The following is a 25,038-nucleotide window of genomic DNA, read 5'->3' on the forward strand; positions in this document are numbered from 1 at the left end:
TTTTTGGCTCGGTGCAAGGGGTGAAGGGACGAACGCGGGGGTGGTGATGGCGCAGGAATTGGAGGTCGCGGGGCAGAAGATGGGGAGGGAAGGAGGGGGAGAGAGAGACAGGGTATGAGGAGGGTGGTGTTGCCGTTCCAATTGAAGAGAGCCACGGATAACGGCAGATAGAGATAGCCCCGTTCTTTGTGTGTTCGCCGGCTGATGACGAGCTCCAAACCCACACCTCCCCCCTATCCTCACCTCACCTCTCCTCCCCCCTCCCCTTCGTTCACCCTTTCCATAGCTTTCTCTCGTGCGGTAACCCATCTTGTCCCTCGCCCTCACGCCCGCCATCACCCCTGCCCCCACCTCCGTCCTGATTCTACCTCACCCGGGCTTGTCCTCTCTCCGCCCTCCTGGAACGTTTTTATCCAATCTTATTTTAATTTCTCAATTCCTCCCTCTCTTCTCAAACGTACGGAGGGGATCATCACCGCTCCCCTTGAACGCGAACAGCCGCTTCTTCCCCCGCAAGACTTCACGTGCGTGGAGTGTCAGTGTCCAAAAAAATATAATTATATCAGTTCGTTGAGCAGTAGGAGCGGGTTAGTTAGGGGAGAAAATAGTGGAAGAGGGATTGGAGACGAAATCTTCGCCAGGTTTTTAGCTTCTCCCCGCCTTTTACCACCCAAGCCCTATCCTCCTCCATCGCAGTCTCAAGACGCCCTTGGTCTCATTTCGCGACCGGTGGAGGTGAGAGGAGGCGGAGAGGAAATGATGGAGGGAGAAGAGATGGAATCAGGTGATGGGCGGATACGAGGAAACGACGTAGTGGGTTGGTCCGCTAGTCTCCTACCGACGAATGAGGAAGGAGCAGTGCTCAACGTTTTGCACTCGTTAAATCCTTTATTAAATTTAAATTTAATTCGTTATCGCCCCGGATTGGTGCTGCAGATGGCCTGAGGGAGGTAGAAGTCTCACTTTCTGGAGGAAATAACAAAAAAAATAAACAAATTCTGTTCTGTTTATCTCAATCTCTCTCTCTCTCTCTCTTTTTCACGCGCGCATTCCCTTGCGTTGCGGATTTTGGCCCCTGAAGGGAGCAATTTCCACATCCCCACGCCCACCTTTATGCCCCTTTTTCTCACCGCCACGAGGAAAACACTCCTCCTTCCTCCCGCCCAATTTCTCGAACCATGCACTCCTCCTCCCCATTCTCCGCCCACCGCGAAAGACCGCGCGCTGTGACGTAGAGATGGAACGAAGCCTCTTATTAAAGCGAGACGGAAAAAAGTGCCCTTTTCTCCCGTTCTTTCTCCGGCATACACGCACGTGTACGCCCACTCCCTTGTATCTCCTCCTCCTCCCTCCCTCCTCTAATCACCTTCAAAAACTTCCCCCAATTCCTAAACCACTCGCCTAATGAATTCAGGTTGCTGCTATGCATTTTGCTTGTGCTGTTACCTGAATTCCCACCGCCGTATCGCCCCCTGGCGACAGCTGAGAACTCGTAACTTCTCTTTTATAATCTCCATTTTGAGGGGGGGGAGTTTCTCGGCGGTGTGTTTTCCGCCACGGCGATGAAGAGGTTATTCCATTATTATCGGGCCAATGATTAGCCTAAACTGATACGGTTTTTTAAAGGCATGTTTTTGAGGCAAGGGAGGATAAAAATGGAAACAGTGAATTGCCGAAAGTATACGTTTCGTTTTGCTCGGCGAGGGTCCCGGGGACGTAGGGAGGTATGAGAAGTGGAGTGGGGAGGGAATGTTCAGGAAGGGTGGAAGGGAGGTGGTTTGGTGAGGTGGAGATGAGTTAATTGTCTTAAGGCAGCGGAGGAGCTCACGGCGAGGGAAACATCAGGTATTCATTTGGAGCGCTTACAATTTTTTCGGGGAACGGTGGCTAATTTATGGTCCTATTATGCTCTCCCGCAGGTTCAAACACCTCGTAAAAAATAATGAAAATGCGTTAACCGCCGCTCGAATTGATTTTTAAAAGCGGTAAATCATAGTTTATACCATTTTCCGTTTACTTAATGAATTTTTACGACATTGTTTAATACACAGTAGAAATGTGCCCGCAGAAGGATAAATCGAGGAAATATTTACCTTTCATCAGGTTCCATTAAAAGCTGAACTCTAAATAATTCAGAGGTTAGCGTTTAGGTATAACTTTTTATATTAGTATAGTTCATCTTATTTATATATTTATTAAATAAATGTTAAATTCTATCCGAGCTATTAAATATATATAGAGTGCTTTGCTATTACATTCGGTGTTTTTATTATTTAAGTAAAATGCTGAGTTGGACCAAAAGTTTCTATGAATCGAATGACGACAAACTTTCAAAACTATTATATTACTTTGGAATATTTCGATCGGTCGAAAATCGTTGTAATTTGCTGTTCTTTAATACCTATCATGATTTAATTTTTGCATCACATTTTTGGTAACGAGCGACCTTCCGTGAAATGATTTAAGTTACTTAAATATTTCTCTACATATCCAAGTTATTCCTTCATATTTGAGTTCAAGTCTTTGTAGTCGTTAGCAGTCTAAGTGCGGGAATACTCATTGAACAGGAACTATTTAGTAGATGTATACCACTTTCGAGACAAAATAGCGCTCTGTCCCACTAGGCTTCTCAGTTAAATGGATATTCTTATGGTTTTTTGGTATTTGAAAGACCAAGGAAACTTCAGCATATTTTAACGAGACTCTCTGCGGAAACTCCTTCCCTCAATTCGGAAACTCCAACATTTCTTTAACCTTTTCACTCAAGGAACTTTGTGTGGCTAGATTGCGTAGTATTGCCCCTTCGAGGATAACTTTGGAACACCAGGGGGTGCAGCGAAGAAGAGTGCCCGGTGCCTCGGCACTACGTTGATCAAGCGGGAGCAGGGCATGGAGAGAGAGAGAGTGGAGAGGGAGGATCGGGGGAAGAGTTTTGCTGAGGGCGGAGAGTTGTTGGTAACGGAGTTGAGCCGAAGGGATGAAAGGGGAATGGATTAGGAATAAAGCGTGGATATGACGGTGGGTAGGGATGCAAAAGGGAAGGTGTCCTTCGGGTGCCATCAGACAGCGACCCTTTTCGCATGCACCGCACCTCCGAACCACCCCCAGCCGCCTTCCCCCCACCTTCCCCCTCCGCGCGCTATCTCGCCCACGGCAGGGATCTCAGCTCGGAGCGTCAGTGGGGCGGTGCACAGAAATTCAAAAGCGAAAGGGAACCGAGTGAGATGGGGAGAACTTATTGGTGTAATAGGGAAGAGGTATCAGTGAGTTAGTTAATAAAATTTTGTGGAGGTAGAGTGATGGAAATTCCCTCCACACGAAGTCCAAGCTTCCAAGCCTCTATCAAGGAGCTTTCTGTCTCGCCAAAGAAAAGAGAGTTTGAAAGTCAATTTTGTTTGTATTAGCGACAGTAGATTTTTTTGGCTCTCTTTGCTCACCATAGAACACTGTTTGTTGGAATGTGGTGTTGTTACTCTTGTGGTACATCCCCTCTGCTAATCATTATTGATAGAAAAGCAATTTAATTTATTCCATAAGGAATAACTTATTGATTCACGTCAAATATATATTTTGAACTCTTAAAATTTTGAGTTTCTCCATCACTTAGCTGAGCAAGGACTCAATGTAACCGAATTAATAATTTTTTTCCAACATCTGATATGGTTCAATGCCAAATATTTCCATTGTATTAGTATAAATAATTATATAATTGTAATTCTTTCACTTCGATTTTATAGGCAATATAATTATAGTATTTTCCCAACATTTCTATAAAACACCAAACATTGCTGAAAGGTCTTTTAACGTGTTTAAATAAAGTTTACTCTACAAATACCTCCCAATTCTAAATTGAAAATGAACTTTGCGAAAGAGAAATAAGTCTTTGAGGCTACGACTACTTTTGGCAATCACTTTAATTTTAATTTTATTTTCTGCAATTTGGATAAAGTGATGGAGGGGATATTTATTTTCTCAAAGTTATGGGCAACATTGGTCGAGTGATATGCATAAGTTAAGATTAGTCCAGGATTTGAGACCTCATGGGTTTGCTCTCAAAAATTTGTATTGATCATGCTTAGCTTTATGTCAAACAAAGATATATTTTCCCGATCATTATTTTTCTCTTGCATTTAGTTCAATTTCTGAATGATATCTTTTTGGAAAATTTTCATGCGTCCACGGTATATTATGTAAGTAGGACTAATGATAAATATCATTTTTCCTTCAATTTCACTTTGTTATACTTCCCGACTGTGTATTTCACAAATGCTAACTTCACCAAGGCAGCACCTTATACAGGGCAGCACCTGTATACCATCAATACCTCCATATCACATTTTTTACCAGGTCATTCTATTTTAAAATATCCTTTAGAGTCAAATTTGAAATATTTAACAATTGATTTTTACAGTCCAAAATTCGTGAATTCTGCAAAGATACTTACAAATATTTCTCGACTTCTCAATATTTTTGACTCACTATTTCATATAAATACATTTAAGTATCGCCCATGAAATCTTACATTGTAAGATGATTCCGTAAATAATGATCCTTGAAGTGGCAATTAAAGATAAAATTAGGAAAATCTGATGGCCGTCATATTTTTTTGATATGGTCAAGCCATCGAATCTCTAGCTTCGAGCCTAATCGATGTTTATATCTACAAGTATTTAGCAGGGGAAAAAAGTCATTAGTTCTAATTTTTTTATTTAATCCACTTCTTTTTACTTGAGTATCAATTTGGCGATTAAGATATCATTAAAGTTTTTCCTAAAATTCTGAAAGATCGTATAACTCTATAAGTTACCTATTTCATTTTATAAAAAAATTGTAAAAGGCCCAAACCTCCATTTTCTAAGTTATAATGCTATTTAAAAGTTTGTGAATTGCGTACCCTTGCCTATGATCGTGTCACCTGGAATGTTTACCGTTGGTCTCTAGTTCTTAGATCTCGTTTTTCTCATACTAAAAATGGCGTCCATATTTCAGCTTGGGGAAAACCTCCTTTCTGCTATCAACTTGACGCAGGTTTGAAAGAATTTACTGGAAGAACGGTGGTACTTCGGGAGCTAGCATTGATTTGATTACTCTTCCCAAATCTTCTCCGGTGTGGTGAATTTACTACCTTCACTGCGAAAATTTGTTGAAACATAAACTTATTCGTTATAGTTATTATTTATTCATGTAATTGTTTCTTAATTCAGCATTTTCATGAATGTATTTAAACTCTTTGAAAGATAGAATTTCCATTTAATCCTTATTGTGATCTTAATACCCTACAGCACTAATGTGTTTTCGAACGATCAAACGGTTATGTTATATTAAACTCGGAAGGAATGATTTTAAAGGTTTAACCTATAAACATTTATTTTAAACTGTTTTGAACGTTAATGTAATTTTATTGTTTTAGTTTGATATTTCAAGGATTTTATTATTATTTACTTGCTTTGGCGTACCAGATGATCGCTGGCTGAGTCATAGGGTTCAGATGAACCGATCTTACGTAAGATAGTTGAACTCAGAATTTAGAATTTCCGAAAACCATGAAATTACCGATGAATATCATAAATTTACTTTCTGCTAGAAGGTATTATTTTTTTTCGAATCAAGATATTTTAGCTTATAATTAAAAAATCATAAAACATCCTCGTTCCATGTCTTTTAACTCGCATCTTCGGATAACGAACAAATTTTTGGTTCATGGGGGTGAGCATGCATCTGCAGATATAAGAATCGCCGATTAAATCTTGCATCATTAAACATGTCCATTACGGCCGTGATTAAAGACGCACGCACTGAGTGATTGAGTCATGGGATAAGCGTGGTTAATCAGTCTCTTTTCACATAGCGATCTCGCGTCGCTCACTTCAGGACCTCTTTTAAAAACGAGCTTTTCTCACCACTGTGAGATAAAATGTGGTGATAAAACAAACCACAATGGCGTGTCGGATGATAAGAAGTCGGATGATTGAGGAAGGAGTCGGGGCATGAGTACAGGAAGAGGCACGTTGAAGTGGCGAGCGAGCACTGCGGCGGAAAGGAGAAAAGGTGAGAGGAGAAAGGAAGAGGAAGAGCATAGTGGAGTGCCCCTACGGAGGAGGAATGAGGTATTCTCGCCTCTCTTGACCCTGCCCGAAGCTCATTCCAATGCGTAAACCTATTTGCGCTCCCCGATATTTCATTCATAAGTTTGTGGTCCATTGAGAATTCGCATGGCTGCACTAGCAGCCGAAATATCTGGTGAAATTACATAGGGGAGAATCCTGCTAGCCCGTGTAGCACCGATTAAGCCCACCTAAGCATAAGCCCTTGACAGAGGATGGCTCGAGGATATAAAACAAAATTTGAAACCGCTTGATTAAGTATTTTGGCACTAAACTAATTTTTCGGTACTTAACGTATTGATATTAAAATTGGTAAATAAATATTGACATTGAAATGTCATTAAATGTAAGTTCAAGTTCGAAAATAATTTTGTCATTTAATGCTAAATTATTTTAATTACAAGTTGCCACATAACTTTTTTCTGCTTTATAAATGCCCATATAAACATCATATATAAACACTTTCCTTACTAATTTGGTCAGTAACTTTGGAATATAACCTCTCTGAAATTTAAGTAACTCATGGTAGGTTCACCCGATAAGGAATGGAGTACTTATTTCTCCTACGCCATCCATACCTCTTCTAATCCCAGTTTACGACGTTATTTATTTGAATAATATGGCTTTGTAACGTTCTCTGCCCTTAGCCTTATCATTGGCGAAGTAATAAATAAAGACTTAATAGTAGATAGGATGACTCCTGCCTCACGCTCCTAAGCCGTGTGGAGCCATACCGTGGAATAGCGCAAACATAGGTTATGATGGCTAAGCAAAGTTGAAATTAATTATTTAGATATTTTGAGATTAGTTAGAGGCAGCTGAAGATAGCTTATTCGGGGCTTCTTCCGCTACTAAGGGGGAACGACACGCACGTGAATACGCTCACTTCCACTTCTTTTAACGTAATGACCACCTGTTACACTTTAACTCATTTTAGCTTCTCATATAATTTGTTTATGATTTTCAGAAACAACCACAGAATGCTATTGGTCATCGAAATGGACGAGGCAACCTCCGGCTAATCGAAAGCCCGTCGGATCGATTTGTTGTGTAGAGTTTTGATAAAATTATCTCTTTTCAATCAATTAAACATTCGGAGGCTATCAAATCATTAGAAAGAAAAAAGGTTATTTTCTTCTACTATTGATAATACTCTGACAACTATGTATGCAGGCATCGTTAAGGTGCTCCTATTCTTTCCGTTCCCTGTTCTTCAAGATGGCATATTTTCATCGACGACATTATTATTTTTTCAAAGGCAGCAATGATATTTTATCCTTTTAACTGAACTCTACAATCTGTGCATAAAACACTCTAATTTATATTCGTATTCAGATACCTAAAAGTGTTTGAAGGGAATCATAGTGAAGTGGAAAGCTATTCCTCCTATTATGATCGCATTAGTTATGTTGTCACACGTGGCTTAAATATTGCCAGACTATTAAGCAGTCAACAACTTTTACGGTACCTCTGTAAATTCTTCTATTGTGTGGAGTAAAAATGTACTCGTAGTCAAACGGACTAGCTAATCGATTGTATGGTTTGACGGAGAACCGCAAATGACTGTTGTGATCTATCACCCTTGATGTGATATTTTTATAATTGATGGTATTTTTTATTAGACCCATTATAACTAGAGTATTATATAAAACGTAAAACATAAATAGGCTAATAAAACTACTGTATATTTTATTATTGCAATATTGAAATTCTTCTTTCCCTCAAGAAAATAGCAACCAGGGAATATTAAAACCTGCCATAGTAAGTCTCCTAATGCGTTTTAAAACATTCTTATTATATTATTGCTCCCTTTAGTAAGTAATGCAGAGGTACTTTAAAATTTGATTTAATATAATTCTAATTCTACTTTTGTATCAAAATATAAACCTTTATCTGCAAATAGCTTTGCAACTAAGGGCTATTACCTTTGTAGTTGCTGGTGAAACACACAAACAACATAGCTATCAATAAAATCATAGAACTGTCAATAAAATTTTAGACTTATTTTTTATGCACCCATATTTGTGCGCATTGAATTTAAAGGGAAAAATATTTTGATATTTGGCGTCTCAATCTATAGTTTTCACTATGAAGAACAGCAATTTTAGTTGCATTTGATTAAATTATTACATTAAATTTACCGATATACGAAAAAATATTTAAAAAATATGGGTCGCGGTGTTCCGGGGGGTAGAGCGTTGGACTACTGACCGGAGGGTCCCGGGATCAATTCCCGGGCAAGGCACTCTGGGCTCCTGTAGCTCCAACCACGCTATGTGATTTTTCGGGTACCAGGTCTTCTTTGGAAACCATAACCGGCACAAGGAAAGGAACTGGCCCCCCTACCCTGATGTGTGAATTTCACACGCCGTATAGGGCTTAGTACTGGGTGATCTCTACCATAACCTACCAAACCGACCTTCGGGTTGATTACTGTATTTATGGTTTTATGGGAAAATATTATAAGAATTGAACTTTGGTGGTAGTCCAATCCAAAAGCCAAAAAAAGGAAAAAAGATCTTAGATTTTGGGATTTCATTCACCAGACAGCTACTACACCACTAGTGAACACTTTGTGTTTATAAAAACAACTCTCGGCAAATGCGAGAGAGCAACGCAGTCCGTGAACCCTAGCATACTCCTCCTCCATTAAACAAGTACTTTCAGCCAAACAAAATTTTCACCTGGTGAGTGGAATATCAATATCTGAGATATTCCTTTCATGTCCAATAGATTTTGAATCCCAGCCTTATGTCTATGGCCGGACAGTTGATATTTCTGCATCTAAAATTCTTATTTAAAAATAACATTATCAACTAAGCTTTATGACGCTGCTATTTGCGTGGCTATGCTAAAAGTTTACTTATCTAACATAAAAGCTACGTGCATTCTATTCTAATGTATTATACGAGGCATGCTCATAAAGAAAGGGCCGTTTGGTCCAAGGAAAAAATGTACTCATATGAAACATATTTTCTTGGCACTTTGAGTTAGCTACACACCTATTTCACTTCTCTGCATAATCGCCGTTCACTTCTAAGCATTTTTCGTACCGCTGCACCAGCTTCTTTAACCCCTCTGCATAGAAGCTCGCCGCCTGAGAGTCAAACCAATCAACAACGCCGTCCTTGAGTTCGTCTTCCGTTTCGAAACGTTGTCCACCGAGCCACTGTTTAAAGTGCAAGAAAAGGAAGTAGTCGCTAGGTGCAAGGTCAGGACTGTACGGTGCGTGTTCCAAGAGTTCCCAACAAAAATCTTGAATTTTCTTATTGGTTTTCGCAGCAGTGTTTCGGTACCCACCTTGCACACAATTGTGGTATCCGAGGTTTTCCGTGACAATATTGTAGACAGTATTGCGTCAAAGTTGAGGAAATTGTTCAGCCAGGCCATTAATCGTCAATCGACGATCACATCCTAGTTTTTGTCCCACTTGCGAAACAATTTCATCGGTCAGAATACTGGGCCTGCCACTTGGCTATTCGCCATGGACATTTTTTCGTTCATTTTTAAAATCACAGCATTATTGTCTAGCCTTTCCTTCACTCATAACTGTAGGTCCATGAACTAGGCATAACTCCCAATGAATTTCAGTAGCCAACAATCCTTTTGCGTACAAGAATCGTATGACAGAACGCACTTCACAGCTGGCGGGATGAACGATTGTCGCGGACATTGTAGTTTGCATGCACGGACAAGGAAACGACTTCTGGAACAAATAAAATATGGCTATAGCCTATCAATGAATCAGTAGATGGCGCTGGAGGAGTAAAACTCTGTTCTGAAGCGTCAATATTTAAATATAAGCAAACGGTCCTTACTTTGTGAATATGCCTCGTAATTCGGTCTTTTTATCGATGCAAGTGAACCTGGTATGTATGCTGTAATTACTCTAAATTATTAAAAGGAACAACTACATTTAAACATAAGTGTAATATGAATATAGTTCTCAATCGCAATTCCCTGGAGTAAATTAATTTATATTTACTTGAAAGATAGTTAATTCGTCAAATGGAACCAGAGTTCTAGTTCATTAAATCCAGAACCACTAAGTTAGTCTTATTTAGTACCCTGTAAGCCTCCACTAAGGTGTGCGGCAGATGGTGATTAAACACTAGACTGCCCTTGACCCAAAACACTCTTCTCTTCTCGTGCGGTCGGACAAACGTTGTGTTTTCTGATACCTTATGGGAAAAACGATATCTTAAATCTATCTTTTCCTCAAATATCTCGAACTTTATTGAAATTATCTCTTTTATCGCAATACGATGGGGTTCAACATCATAGCTAAAGGGATATCCTTCCAATTATAATGGTAAACAAGCGTGACAAAAATGTATTTTGATATAAATAAAAACATATTCGTTAGATTTAAGAAGATTCATATTTTAGATGAAGGAAGTTTGAATAAAATTGGGTGTTTTTAGGAAATGAATTACTAGAATTCACAATGAAAATCCAAAAGGGTAATTCAAGTCAATATATTACTTCTAAATATATATTAGACGTGAGAAAAAGTGAGAAAAGTGAGAACAATACTCTATACAGAAACTCAAACGACAGGGTAATATTTCAGACGGCGCAGGAAAGAATTGTGCACATTGGTAAAAATATAACGCTGAAGATATAGGGAAAAAGTTTAAAAATTAAAGAAATAGTCCAAAATAATGAATATCAAAATAATATCACCAAGGAAAATTACTCAAAAGTTTCAACATGAATATGAAAACCAAAGTTATCTACAAATACAAGATATTAAGCCATTATCTAGATGAAATCTCATAATAATTTTGATAATCAATTCGATGAATAATATGAGGAGACGATACACTATTTTAATAACTTTGAAGCAAGAAACCGATGAAATTGATGACAGCTCATATTAATATTAAATATAGTTTGAAGGATTAGCTCAGTCTCTGCTGTAGCACCAAGGAATTATTCAGCCATCACCATCGCATTTTGAATAAGAATCATACTACAGGGTGCGGCAACATAACTTCCTTTTTTATGAAGCAAAATTCCTTTAAAAAAGGAAGTTATATTGCCACACCCTGCATCTAAAGTATAACCCATAGACATGTTATACTCGGGTGGTAGGGAGAACTTTGGCACTTTAAATTCAGGCCTCGCTGAGTATTCCTCGTGTTTTACTTAGCATGATAGCGGGTGCTGTGACTACCTATTATTGGTGTAAATTGGCACTTTTCCGTCTCTATGTATGAGCTTTTATCACCGAGAAGGGAATGAGTGTTGTAAACTAGGAAAGTCGCTAACGTATATGAGGTGGGGTGGGAGAAGGCGGAAAACGGAGACTAGATCGATGACTGAGGTCAACTCAGGGTCAAGGGGTAAAAAAAATATTTTGGTCATCATCTAGACTGAGCCTGTGTCACTAATTAAAGTTTATAATTAAAAAGAAAGATAACTTTTGCCGCATCCATATTTTAGCGCATTTTTAATAAGTCTTTGATACTTAGGCAGTACTTTCTTATATCAAATCTGTAAATGAAATTTATTTTCAGCGTAGCAATTTTTGAATAATTTCATTTCTTCTAGAATCTAGATCATATTAATTTCCCATTAAATAAAATTTCAATGCGATAATCGATAACCCGTAAATAGAGTGGACGTGGCTGAATTTCAATCCATCGCCATCAGATAATTGATTTCATCATTGATATCGTCCAATGTTCAATTCAATTTAATGTTGCTTAACCCTAAGTTGACCTCAGGAATAGACCCACTCCATGCCTTAGCTGTATATCTCCACTCCCACTATCTATATACGTTCTACTTTTCTATGTGAATTTCTTTGTGTACCGTCATTCTCCACCATTAAAAATGGTGACGTATAAGAAAATGACAAACGGTGATTGCTGCATGTTCCTCAAATCACATAATTGCAAAATGCCAATTGCATTCGTGACATGGGTGTGTGTTTGAGCGCATGTAAATGTATGTCCAGAATCGGGACCAAAGAAACCCAGCAATATCTGAGTTGAAGAGTTTCATTGCTCTCTGTTTCGCACAATTGTAGCGTGACAATATAACTGTAAGTGAATACGAGTTTTATTATTTTGCAATTATTATTACCCCATGGTGAGGCGCGATAGTCCAGCGGTAGAGCGTCAGACTGCTGACCGGAGGGCCCGAGTTGCCTTTCCGGGTAAGTCTCTCTGAACATCTGCAGCTCCACCCAAGCTATGGGATTTTTCGGATATCAGATCTTCTTGGGAAACCATAACTGGCACAGGGAAAGGAACTGGCCACCCTACCCAGATGTGCCAATTTCGCACGCCGTATTGGGCCAAGTCCTGGGTGAACTCTATCATTACCTACCAAATCGAACTTCAGGTTGATTCCTGTGTTTATGGTTTATGTTCATTGCACCAGGGAGATTTTACCTAATATTTGACTAAAACTTAAATTTTTACAACAAAATCGTATGATTTATGTCATAATTTTAAACATATTTTAAGGGCCATTTATTCAAACATACGCGTGCAGCAAATAAACCCGTTAAACGCCTAGTAAATGATAGGCATAAACATTACATGAAGCAACATTAAAACAGATAAATACAGCCAAGTTAGATAGAAAAAAATCGGTAAAATTATGAGGAAAACCAGTTGAAGATAAATATAGTTCAGCATAAATACTTTAAAAATGATTTGGCGTATTCTTTACTTTTGTTAAATATTAAAGTCTTTGTAATTGTGAATTAGCTCACAAATATTACTTATTCTATACGGAAAAAGTGTATATTAAAGCCAAAAAATCCATGTACTATATCTTGCAAAATCATAATTGCAATTAATACGATTTTCTTTCAAGATATTAAGACATGCAATGGAAAAATAAAGCCAAATGAAATCGATATATAAAATGAAAAATATTCGTTCTTTTTTCTCTATTATCTGGAATAAGACTGACGGAATGATAAAAAGTGCATAGATATTTTAGTTAAAATACATGTAACATCTGGCGAGCAAAAGTAAAACAGGTTCCCCTACTCCGTCGTAAACAGCAAAAAATGCCCGTAATACTTGATGAGTGCACATAATACTCCAAAATTATGTTTAAAATTAAGAATACCAAATTATTATGTGTAAAATAAATATAAAGAGGGTTTGACATTGATGAAGTCGGAATAAAACAAAGTGGCGGAAAGTTACTCAAAAACCTGTATTTTTGTCTAACTTTGAAAAAATCGTTCTGCACACAACACGTAGAAAAGAATGAGCATCCGAAGAATAATTTCCAATTCAAAGAGAAAACTCCACCAGGGGTGTACGAAAATGTTATTCCAAATGAGAGATTTTATTTGAAATCACTTGGGCACAGTGAGTAGCACTAAGCAGATATTTGAGATCCATTTGAGTTACATCTTTTTCTTGAGTTAAAGTTAATAACGTTCAAGTAAGCCCCTTAAATTAGTAAAAAGTAGTTAGAAAAAGAAAGAACAGTTCACAGGGCTTTGGAAAAAAATTATGGATTCACCTCAAACAAAAAGAGTAATATATATATATATATATATATATATATATATATATATATATATATATATATATATATACACATATATAGTATTCTTATAGCTATAACATTTATCCAAAATTTCCCAAGGTGTTGGTCCTAGTGTCTTAAGTACCTTACCGCAAACCATCGGTACATTCCGCAAGATATTTAAATCCAGATGGAATAATACCGTTCTCACATTTCCTGTTTTTTCCAAAGTTTTCAGAATGGCGAACCTTTTATTTATGAATAATAGGAACATATTTTAACATATTTAGTGTCATAAATTGGCATTCTCTATGCTGACAACTGTAATGAACACAAATTTGATTCCTGGACGAGTTGAAGTCCTCGAGGGTAAGAATGTATGGCTAGGTAGAGATTATATATCATTTTCCCTGAACCTTTTAATAGAAGAGTTTGTTTTCGCCTGTAGTTATTATTATAATGGGGTAGTTTGGCTAAAATAAACACATGCAACAGTAATATGACGTTGCCCGAATTTATCTCTCGCAGGTACTAGGGAAAAGAAGTGTAAGGTGAGATATGAGAGAGTGGTGAAAAAAACGGGGTGCTTTTACGCGGGATGGAAGGATGTGGGGAGGGGATTGTGGTTCGCGATGGTGAAACGTGTAGGTATGTGTTGAATGGAGAAGGGAGGTAAGAACGAGGTCTAGGTACCAAGGGCGATGTTCGAGGGTGGGGTGATGGGATAGGCGTTTGGACGTCGCCCGTCTTTTCGCGTTCCCTGTGATGGATGTGCCGCAGCGGTCGCGACTCACGCGTATGGGCTTACCTTCCTTGCCTTAAAAATGAGCGGAGGGGGGTGTCAGGAGCGGGGGGCTCTGAGGGAGCAGCGGGAGTGAAGCACGTGGCCGCGGGTGAGCCTAGGGTCGTGTGAGGGTGGGGGATCGTAGGGAGGGGCGAGAGGGTCGCCGTATGGGTGAAAGGGGCATGTGACAGAGGATAAGGTGGATAGGGTGGAAAAAATTGGAAGCCGCGTTATCTGGAGAGAAAAAGAATTATGGCTCCCGGCGATCGTCGGAGGAGCTGGAGGCTTGAGACGAAAATGGAGAAGGGTGGGTGGTATCGGTAAAGACTCAGCGTGAGGTGGGGGCTCCTTTTCCACGGCTCCCCCTCTATACCTGCTCGTGTGCTTCATCTGTTGAAGTTAAAGAGACGAGAGTTCATGAATTCCGACGCTACAAACCTGGTTGTGAATTTCCCCGACCCAGCTTAATTTCCATTAAGTTGCAACGTGGAATATAGCCTCTAACAACATTTAACATTGATTTTTGTGAAGATTGAGTTTGAAAGGAAGTTTTCACAAATGGTATTTTATTGGCAATGAAAACTTTGTACCAAGCGTGTACACAACCCTCAAACAATAAATTATAACAAAACCATCGTCAATACATTTCTGGAAAGTGAATCGTTGGGGGATTGAGCTAAGAGATCAGCAGTTGTGATACGTATGCAAGAGAATTTCTGACCAACGAGACCCGCTGACTGTATCACTTCCTCAATTTATTTAAATGCCTCTTGAATTCATAAGAGATACCCCAAATGAATGTAAAGTATATGTTGCGCTTGCAATTACCTAATGAGGGATCTCAATTTTACACTTATGATTATGGCAATACGTTTTGCAATACAGAAGTGCTACTTGGAAATCTATTTTTTATAATAGAATTTGATGAAATTACATAAATATTTTATGCAAAGGTGAAGAACCAAAATACTAAGGGGTTTTATTTAAAACACATGGGAAAGCTTAAATGCTAATGACTAAAAGATATGACAAAGAAAGTGAACTGCAATAAGGCATTATGCCACATCATTTTTAACAATATATATTTTATTTGCATAAGCAACCCGTTCCATTTGGCTTGGTTTTGTTGATTTAGTTTTGATTATAGTAATATATAATTGTAAAATTGGCATTTGGAGAAAATATACAAAAACAATGCTTTCATGATAAATGAGATTCTTAGGATGTAATCATAATATTAGTAGTAAAAATTATTTACAGAGGGCTTTATATAAGCTATAAATATGGCAATTATGTATACGCTTGTAAAAATATGTAATGAATTTCGACCTGCGTATAGCCATCTATTGTAACTAAAATTCGAAAATAAAGGAAGTAATATAACGCGGACACCTATGGAAGCGACGCTTTGATTGAACCTCGCACGAGTCATCTGAATATCACTGTATTTTTAGGCCATGGAGAGCCGAATTAAAGCGTTAATCAACGGTAACTTTATTACGGCTCATCAATTGCACTAGGACTACATCAGATTAGTTCTGATTGTCACTTTGTGGGAATAGCCGCATGACGATAGAATTGGTTACCAGTTGATTTTCGTTTCATTCGCTCATTATACTCATTCGGAATGAAGTGATGAGCCGGTTATAATATCGCCGTTCTTACAAGATTTACCTAAAAACAATTGAATTTATGCCCGTACTTTTTCAATACTGGAACGAAAAAGAATCATCCGTAAAATTTTCGGAAGTATCACGTGATTGTCGGAAAATCTGATTGGATGCCAGTGAAAATTTAAATACGAATCGCTTGCACTTGGAGCAGGCCCTTATAAAGGGAATAGTTCAAGCCATGCATTACATCAGTAGGCAAACTACAATAAAAATAGAAGGGAAAATGACTACCGAATATCATGAGACCTACATGAAATGCTTTATGATATTCGCGGCAAAGCAGAAGGGGGCATGAAATTACTAAATCTATCGGATAGTAAAATAATATGTGCTTAGGATGTTATATTACCAATTACTCTAATGGCTCATGAATAGTGAAACTCTTTCTTTTGCCCTCTGGACGGTTTTCTCGGCAAGCTGTAAATGAAAATGTAATTTCAAGCGTGTAGTTCCCCTCTGACGATACACGGGTCAAATTAGTAATTTCTCATAGTTACACGGATCGTCAGTAATTTAGGCTTTACGTAATTTCCCACGATAAATTAGCCGATTTAAAAATCACCTTGAATCGTTAGAAAAAAATTCTTAATGTGCATGAGAATAATATTTAGATGAATTATAAAATTATATGTGAGAGAATTCCATAAGAACAAGGCTTGAGGATTAAATGGTGAACACTCAATCGTGATTCCTCTCGGATAGTAGCTTTTTTTTGTTTCTTACCTATTTTATGCAGTGTGGATAATTTTCTTTTAATTCATTAACCCTCTTTTTTTCCGTCAACCTACAGACACTAAGACTTTGGTATTAGAGCCTCATCTCTACGCATAATGCCCGCTATACTGCATGTGATGCAATGACACTAACACAGCATTAATTCCATTTTCTAGTATTTTTAACTTGGAAAGTATGTAATTATTATTACTGGTAGAATACAGTGTTAGGCATGTTTTAGATAAAGACAGAATGATTATTGCTATGATTTAGCTACGCCTTCAAAGAAGCACCTTCCCGTACGAGTACCACACTGCATTTACTGACCTTCAATTTCAGATACTTTTTATCTATCTTCATTCCATCCATTACATCTGACCTTTGCCTCCCCCTTTCTCACCTTCTAAACGATCGCCTCTCTATCACAATTAAATTAAATTAAAATTGTCTGCATCCACCTTTCTGCCTACCTCGTATTTATCCCAACAACTCACTCTCCTCCTAGTACTTGGTCCATTTTTCTTTCTGTCCCGTTCACCTTTTCCATCCTTCTCCTCACCCACATTTCAAAAGCCTAGAATCTACGCCTATTACCTTGCATTAACCACCACGTTTCTACGCTGCATGCAACCATACTCTATGTAAAATTGTTTACTAATCTTTTCTTAGCTTTATTTCTCAGCGTCTCTGCCATCAATTCCCTCCCCTTTGTGGAAGATTATCAGTATTTAGGGTTTAGTCATCTCTCCTTCATCTGCTTCTATATTCTATATTACTATTTTTTAAGCGGAACGAATTTAATGTATTAAACATATACTCTGAATGTATGAAAAAATCAAATCTATCTTGATAATACTCGGTTATAATTTACTGGTGATCGCATTATCGCCATGACGTTAGGCGTACCTCACCCATACCTGTACCAAAACTAATTGACTTAATATTATTCAATTGGCCATTATCCTGTTTATGATCGAAAGTACCACCTTAGCTGCGTGTAAAACCATACGTATTGTTTTCTAGTCCACAAATATTAGCTTCCCTTTTTTTGGGATTTGAACAAACACTGATCTGACAAAATATTCCTGCCAAATTACTCCTTCTTAACGGGCTGCGAGTTAGCCCATAAAAACTCTTTCGTCAACTTTTCCTGTAGTACTACCTGTAGTTATGCAGTTTGGTTATCTATTCCTACAGTCTTACTTGTTTCCACTTGCCTGAATTCTTGTTATTTCTCAAAATCAAGTATGCCTTGACAATATTAACTTTTTAAGTGACAATCAACACGGATTCAGGAAAACCCGGTCCTGCGAAACCCAATTAGGATTATTTACACATGATTTACTTTTATCGGGTGAGAGAGGTAGGCAAGTGGATGCCATCTTCTTAGATTTTCAAAAGGCATTTGATAAGGTCCCACATGGTAAACTCATTCATAAATTAAAGGTCGCGGGTATAAACAAGGGCGCCATAAGTTGGGTTAAAGATTTTCTTTCAGAGCGGGAACAGAGGGTAGTCCTTGATGGCGCTAGTTCCGACAGCGTTCGAGTCACGTCGGGGGTACCTCAGGGAAGTGTGATCGGGCCGTTGCTTTTCTTGATTTTTGTTAACGATTTGAACCGCGAAGTGAAAAGTAAAATTAGGATGTTCGCGGATGACACGGTGATCTATCGGGAGATATCTGGGGATGAGGATCGTTTTATTCTAGAGCAGGATTTAGGTTGCATTACTAAATGGTGTTCTAACTGGGGATTGACTCTAAATTATAATAAATGTTCAGTGGTAAATTTCTTTAAAAGATCAACGGGATTTGCTTACAAATTAGCTGGAGGTGACCTGGCAGTAGTTGATACGGTAAAATACCTAGGTGTCACATTCACAAAAGACTTAACTTGGGGGACTCACATACGTAAAGTCTGCGGTCAAGCATATAAAAGATTGGGATTCATTAGACGCATTGTCGGCAAAAGTGACTCGAAGGTCAAGGAACGTTGTTACCACGCTCTTGTAAGGCCTCATTTAGAATACGCATGCAGCGTGTGGGATCCGAGTGAAAAAGGCCTCATTCGGGAAATTGAGAAGGTTCAACGCCGGGCAGCCCGTTTTGTAAAAAATTCCTACGATAAAACGCAAAGCGTTACCGAAATGCTCATGGATTTGGGGTGGGAATCATTAGAAGAGAGACGATTCAATGCAAGACTGAAATTATTAAATAAATTCAGATCCGCATGTTTCAGCACCGAGGTCTCGCAGATTATTCGTACTCCTACATACATTGGTCGCTTGGATCATGCATATAAAATTCGGGAAATAGATGCCAGGACTAGCCGACTCAAGGACTCCTTCTTCCCACGGACAATACGGGATAGCAACTGTAGGATTATAGATAGTAAAAATTCCACTTGCCACCCTCAGTGTCTAAAAAATAATTAGTTCTACTTAAATGCATGCTCCTCCACTAACCTTATGTGTTTTGTTATAATAACCCATTCTTTCCGCATGATATCATTCGTGTTCTGTTCATCTGTTTTTAAGTTTCCCTTTCAGTCCCTCTTCCCTCCCGGCGGGGGGAAATTCCTGCTACCTGCAACGTTGGGTCGAATTCCCTTCCTTTTACTGTCTCTTTGGGGGGTTGAGTGTTTTGTGGTGCATTTTCATGTGGTAGTGATGTTTCACATTCTTGCTTGTTGTGTCCTGGCTTGCGTGTTTTAGGATGGCTTTCGTGCTGTATCCTGGGGTGCAGTTTTTTTGTTGTTTTGCGGTGTATGTGTTTGCATGAGTATTGGATGGAGGGAGTTTTGCATGAGTGTGTGCGCTGCTGGGGTGTAATTTTCCGTGTTGTTTTTTGCATGTGGTATTTTTCGTTTTTACGGTTGGCGACCTAACACCCCCCGCCACACGCCCTTGCGGCGGCTTGCGGGGTATTATGTAGATGTAGATGTAGATGTAGATGCCTGAATTCAAGCTATCCTCATCCACGCCATACCTTTTCTGTGCTTAGACTTGCTTGTCTAATATTTTTATTAAGTTGACCCTCTAGCAATTATTTCTATCTGGCTTTAAATCATCTTGGTTCATTTAATACTTTTGATAATGTATCTTCAATAGTTTGCACGGGATTTTTCTTCTTACTTTCACATAGCGTTTCCACCTTTCCATTTAGATCACCCATTGCTCTCTTTTTTGTAAGCTCTTCATATAATTTCACTGTCTTCCAACACGCTTCTTTCGCTCTATTTGTCTCTCCCTTCAGTGAATTATTTGCTCTTTGACTTTCCCTCCTCTTAATCCTAAATGTACATTTTTCCCTCGTTTATCTTCCTAATTATCTCGTCTATAATGCATCAGTTCCTTTGTCCTTTTCTTACGAACTGATCCTATAGTTCCGTTCACGGCTTTCCATATCCCATTTTTGCAATATGCTTCCCCTTTCAATACATACAGCTACTAAATAATTTACTTTGTAGATGGCTGTCCAAATAAAGCTAAGATATATATTAAATAATTAACATGATTAGCTAAAATGAGTTAAAAAGTTTTTATATTTTACTTTCACCAGAATTTTTCAAGATTGCATCAAGTAAGAATACTACAAATATTAAAATTAGGGACCATTTTCGCCAGTTTCCCTATTTATTTGCGATGTCTGAAACACAAGGTCACCTTGTGCCTTAAAATTACACTTTTATTGCACAAACCTTGTCGTATGATAAATGGCTCACGGTACTTGATAATTAATCTAGATCCCATGCCACATCTCTTGTGCTCTGAATATTTTTATCGGAATGAGTGGGCATTTTCCATTCACCTTCAGAATTGGGGGCTCAATGGGTGGGAAACGCTCGATCATGTGAAATGGAAAATTTAATAACAAAGAGAAATTAAGCTCTTGAGGAAATGAGTTACCACCCAATCCCATTTTTAATATCTAACGTGCTCCACGTGAATCTTTGTCAGCAAAAAAATCCGTGCCGCACGTTCCACATACGAGCTTCGTTTGACAAAGCACCAAAGTTGAGTTTTGCTTTTTATGTAGGGCCGAGAAAATGACTGCTCTTGCAGCCTCGCCTGTTGCGTGCTCCTTTGGATTAAGCCCTGAGGTGATCAGCCCTCGATTGCGTCTCTCTTACTCCTCCCTCCCTCCCGCCGCTTCCTCCCTCCGCCTCCTCTTCACTCTCCAGGTGTTCGGGCATCATCCCGGGAGTCGCGTGAGCCCATGACATCTCATTTCATCTCCCTTCCCTTTCGCCGTTTTTCCCACTACTCGTCCAAGTCCTCTTAGCCATTACGCTACTCAGGAATTTTTTCCATCGGCTTCCAGATGGCATTTTTGTCTGATTCTCCTAAGCGTCTTTTCATCTATGATACTTCACTTTATCGCTCTCTTCCTTCAAACTTCTTTCTCGCTCATTCGCATCTTGGTACCCCTTCATGAGTTATTTGCCACCACCGAAATTCCCTACAATGGTTCTGAAATTACACCTAAGTAATATCTTGTCATTAGTATTCACTTCAGTATTAACATATTTATATTTAATTTGCTTATTTGAATGTTTCATCGTTTTCTTCATTATTTGAGATTTGAATTAAAATATCAATCTCGATTAGCATTTCGTGGACATATGCATTGTATGCAACTATTTTCTTGGCACTGATTTGTAAATGCGGAATTGAAAGTTATTTCATGATTTTCGCAAGCCTCAACACCTTGTGTGAGTTTTACAAATATACCAAGCTAAGGATTGTGGGATTTCACACAAATATTAAGCATTTTTTTATTTACTTTCATGGCTTTCTGCACATTTCAGCCGTGTATTCGCACTTCAAAATTTACTGAATTTATACACTAAAACATTTAATATTCAATTAATATTGAAAAAAGTTTGGTCGTTTGACAGAGTGAAGACTTCACAATGTTTTTTGAACAACAATTGTAGACATTTTGTAAATAATTGGTGAATTCTTTATTATCACCCCTTTTCCGTTGTATTTCCTTGCAAAGGCAATTCTACCTCATTTGACTTCTGATTAATCCATTTCTTGTCCTAATAAATAGCCCTTCTATTCGTTTTAATTTCTTAGCAAATATTTTATCATTAATATTCCTTTTTATTTCCTCGGTCTCTCTCATTTAGAATTCGTTCGTCTTCATCCAGACGCCATTTCACTGGCTAATTTGTTTTTCTTTTTAAGCGATGTAGACCGCACCTCTTAAGGACAGCATGTTGGCTTTCTCTTGGGAATCAGATGGTCCACTCACCCCTTCCCCTGCCCATCACACTGTCGCGTGACCTCGTAATTGAGTCCCGGGGGACCAGTTCCGGCAATCACCGCCGCTGCGGTGAACATCCAAGGAGTCCCTGCCAGCCTCTCTGTGAAAGCCGACCCTTGATGACCTCCAGACACGTGACGTACAGGTAAAGGGAAGTTTCAGGAAGACCTGAAGGCTCTGATATTAGCCTAGAATTCATGTGGCGAGCTTGGTTTACAAGTATATGGCAATTGAACATTCGAAAAAGCTTCCTCTCGTTTGATTATTAGTATCTCCAGGAGCCATGCGCTAATAAATTTTTATTTGATATTTATGAGTATCAAACTCAGTTCCTTTGCATGAAAACGAGTTATATGCTAAGTAATTATTAATATTTAGATTTGAACTATCCTTTTTCTTTCGAAGTAGTCGATTTTAATCTTGTTGAGTTCAAGGGAGAGTAGTGATCAGAAACCTATTTTTTTGCTAAACGTTATAATTTAGTTACCAGAGTAACTTCAAATTTAGATAAGAGTAAGCTGATGTCTTAGTACTTTTTAAGCTGGCGCATTTAAAAATATTAGTTCAAAAAATCTCATTCAATCGACTAGGTACTCAAGTAATGAAAAGTTAAAGTTACTTAATCATACGTAAACTCGTGAAGAAACTCAAGAATTCTCAGAACATGGGATATAATATGTTTCCATAGAATAAGATCAGGTGAGTTCACAATTACGGATGTTGCTTGTTATAGGTGTTCTTTCCTCTATTTCGATTAAATAGATCCTCTTTCTTAACTTTTGCCTGAACACTGATAAGCCTATTGAAAAGTAATGTTTTAGTTGTCTTACTGAGCCAAAAGACCATCCTACCAATGGATTTTAAAAAATGTGCTTTCATTGCTTAACATTTATGGATAATGTTAAGTGATGAGCCACATAAGTGAGTACTAATTTTTAAATGATAGGAAGACGCAATTACGTATGCTGTGTTGCTCAAACCTACATATGTATTCGTCGCGTGTATGAAATTAGTGTATTTGCTAGAATATAGGGTTTGAGTGTGACCTACACCGATAATCATATGAAATATTTGTGACTAAAGTTATATGTAAATAAGGGTAAAAATTATGAAGTGTTTTCGAATAATTGCTCAAAATTATTTTTGATCTCTTTTTTGCGCATGATACATAACCTACAAAGTTGATTAGTGCAAAACAACCCTAAACAAAATTTCATTCCACAATCTTCTTTTCATTGCTTTCTCTGATCGCTTATTTTCAAAAGCTAAATCTTTTTTCCACATTTAAGTAGATATTAATGTTAACTTATGCATCGTCAAGTAAGAGTGTTACTTAAAGTTCCCCTATGAAAAATAAATCATTTAACACCAAGAATAGTCAGTTTAACTCAAAAAACACACAATCAGTACATGAAAAATTTTATATAATTGAACTTCCTGAGAGCCAGCTTTATTTTATTGGGTTTATTTGAATTAATATCTGTTCATCTGTTTTTAAGTCTCCCTTTCAATCCCTCGTCCCCCTCCGCGGGGGGAAATTCCTGCTACCTGCAACGTTGGGTCGCATTCCCTGCCTTTTACAGACTCTTTTGGGGTAGAGTGTTTCGTGGTGCATTTTCATGTGGTAGTGATGTTTCAATTTATTGCTTGTTGTGTCCTGGCTTCTGTGTTGTAGGATGGCTTTCGTGCTGCATCATGGGGTGCAGTTTTTTAGTTGTTTTGCGGTATATGTGTTTGCATGAGTATTTGATGAAGGGATTTTTGCATGAGTGTGTGCGCTGCTGTGGGTGTAATTTTCCGTGTTGTTTTTTTTGCATGTGGTATTTTTCCTTTTTACGGTTGGTGACCTAACACCCCCCGCCACACGCCCTTGCGGCGGCTTGCGGGGCATTATGTAGATGTAGATGTAATAACATCACCAAGAAACTAAAAATAGTGTTATCGGAAAGGAAATGTAATTGAAGATATTTTTGCAGCGAAAAATTAATCATCTACATCTACATCTACATAATACCCCGCAAGCCGCCGAGCGAGCAACTAAAAACTGCACCCCATGATGCAGCACGAAAGACATCCTACAACACGGAAGCCAGGACACAACAAGCAAGAAATTGAAACATCACTACCACATGAAAATGCACCACGAAACACTCTACCCCCAAAGAGTCTCTAAATGGCAGGGAATGCGACCCAACGTTGCAGGTAGCAGGAATTTGCCCCCGCGGAGAGGGACGAGGGATTGAAAGGGAAACTTAAAAACAGATGAACAGAACATGAATGAAGTCATTCGGAAAGAATGGGTTATTATAGCAAAACACATAAGGTTAGTGGAAGAGCATGCATTTAAATACAACTAATTATTTTTTAGACGCTGAGGGTGGCAAGTGGAATTTTTGCTATCTATAACCCGGCAGTTGCTATCCCGTATTGTCCGTGGGAAGAAGGAGTCCTTGAGTCGGCTAGTTCTGGCATCTATTTCCCGAATTTTATATGCATGATCCAAGCGACTAATGTATGTAGGAGTACGAATAATTTGCGAGACCTCGGTGCTGAAACTTGCGGATCTAAATTTATTTAATAATTTCAATCTTGCATTGAATCGTCTCTCAGCCAATGATTCCCACCCCAAATCCATGAGCATTTCGGTGACGCTTTGCGTTTTATCGTAGGAATTTTTTACAAAACGGGCTGCCCGGCGTTGAACCTTCTCAATTTCCCGAATGAGACCTTTTTCACTCGGATCCCACACGCTGCATGCGTATTCTAAATGAGGCCTTACAAGAGCGTGGTAACAACGTTCCTTGACCTTCGAGTCACTTTTTCCGACAACGCGTCGAATGAATCCCAATTTTTTATATGCTTGACCGCAGACTTTACGTATGTGAGACCCCCAAGTTAAGTCTTTTGTGAATGTGACACCTAGGTATTTTACCGTATCAACTACTGCTAGGTCACCTCCAGCTAATTTGTAAGCAAATCCCGTTG

The sequence above is a fragment of the Hetaerina americana genome, unplaced genomic scaffold (assembly GCF_022747635.1).
Source record: "Hetaerina americana unplaced genomic scaffold, ioHetAmer1.1.p SCAF_3, whole genome shotgun sequence".
Taxonomy (NCBI): Eukaryota; Metazoa; Arthropoda; class Insecta; order Odonata; family Calopterygidae; genus Hetaerina; species Hetaerina americana.